Here is a 2,141-nt window from a genome sequence, read left to right as displayed (position 1 = left end):
CCAGTGGAGTCTGATGGGGTGCCAAGCCCTGGCCCCAAAGTCTATTTTTGGTATTCCCTGGGGACTTCGTTGCTCAGTCATTATATATTGTCATAATACATTAGTGATCTATGGATTGGCTACATCATTAATTTTTTCCTGTACCTTTTTTGGAACTGTTTACAACAACAACAGAAGAAAGCAGGGAATGTGCACTGGTTAGATAACCAGCATACTATGGAAAGATAACTTAAAATCAAACGCTTTTCAGAGATTGAAAAGAACATCTTTGGATATATACAAGGGTTGTGGTGGTAGCAGTGGTGGGGGTGATGGCAGTTAAAAGAAAATGGAATTTTCCCACCAACTTTTGAAGCCCCTTTGTACTATTCTATTAAAATATTTCTCCATGGCAGTGGATGACTAAGCTCCAGTTTCTTTATTTGGAATAGAAAGTGGACTCTAAACATACCTGTCTGCAGTGGTGGTTGGGCAGGTAGGCTAAGCTGATGTGAGGAAAGCTTTGGTATAGTGCATGGGACAGGCTCCATGTGTACTGGCTTTTACTTTTATTATCTATTGGTTAATTGATTATGTACTATCCTTCAGTTGTTCCGATTTTTATTTGCAGTAAGGAGAGGATTACTGCTGTCATTTCCAATAACTTGGTCCATAGGGGGCTGGAGAAAATGAGGCTTTTTGGCTCCCTAAGGATTTACAGTCTCAGGCACCCTCCTAAGGTCATGATCAGTCAGACTCGATTCCGTGGCAGTGGGTTTGGGGTTGTTGTGTTTGGTCCACACAGTCTCACTCAGGACACCTGTGCTCTGTCTTTCTCATGCCTTGTAGATTCATATGCCAGAATGGGACAATCACAGAGCAGAGAATTGCAGGATTTGATGATAAGTAGATTCTGTTCAGAGAATCTAGGATTGCAAAATGGTGTTCTGCTCTGTTCTCTTTGACTCTACTGCCTCCTTCTTGAAAATAACACAAAACTCAACTGTAAAAACTACAATTATCCTGAGTCTTAGTTTGAAAATCTGCAATTAAAATAGTCATACTTCTTTAAACTCATATGAGTACTGACTTAGGCTGGGTGCTCTAGAGGAGTAAAACCAGTGAAGCATGTGTGTATGAGGAGGTTTCAAAAAGTTCGTGGAAAAGTGGGATTAAAAGATATGGAACTTTTCCATGAAACCTTTGAAGCTCTCCATGTGTGTCTGTATATGTGTGTGTGGGAGAGAGACAGTGAGCAACTGAGAGACAGAAAGACAGAGGTTTATTTTAAGGAAATGGTTGACACAGTTGTTAAACCCTGGTGGCACTGTGTGTTAGGCATTGGGTTGCTAACCCCAAGATCAGTGGTTCAAATCTACCAACTGCTTTGCCTAAGATGAAGCTGTGTGATCTTGTAACGATCTGAGGAACCCTATATATGGTCTCTGTGAGCCTGGATCAATACAATGGCAGATTTGATTTTTTGGTTTTTATGAGTGAGAAAAATGCATTTTTCTGCATGCCAAACAACATAAACCCACCTCACTGTCAGGGGCAGCTCACTCTATAAAAGGAATGAAACAGAAAACTTTATTATTGTGGGTGGGATTTCTTTTTTCATTTTCCAGGGAATTAAATAGCTGTTTCCATGATACATTTCATATTGTGATCATAATTGCATGAGTGTGTGTGTGTGTGTGTGTGTGTATTGAGGATACAAAACAAAAGAATTGGGAAGAAAGAGGATGAAGAGAGGGCCATTTGGTTGAAAATATACTGATATTTCTTAATTGCACAATTTTCTTCCATGTGTATCTTTTATTTTGATTTTTTTCCTCTTAAAGCTAGAAAGAATTTTAAAGGAGATGTAAAAAGCAGCTCACATAGAAAACTATTAGGACTGCTCTGCTGTCAGGCTGTATTCCATGTATTCTCTAAAGCACATGTATAAACATAGATGGCTAAGACCCCACTAAACTTTTAAGGAATACCAAGGAAACAAAACCACAGTGAACCACTAACCTTAACTACAGCATAGACCCAATGTGTTATGTTCATTTCTATCATGGACACACACGCCACACACACTCACTTTTGGTGCTGCTACTGATGACGGAATTTAGACTTTTTCTAACCATTAAGCTTACCAGTCATCTTGGCTT

Source organism: Echinops telfairi, unplaced genomic scaffold (assembly GCF_000313985.2).
Source record: "Echinops telfairi isolate 266 unplaced genomic scaffold, ASM31398v2 ScPeMD7_443;HRSCAF=831, whole genome shotgun sequence".
NCBI lineage: Eukaryota > Metazoa > Chordata > Mammalia > Afrosoricida > Tenrecidae > Echinops > Echinops telfairi.
This window is presented reverse-complemented; position numbering follows the sequence as displayed.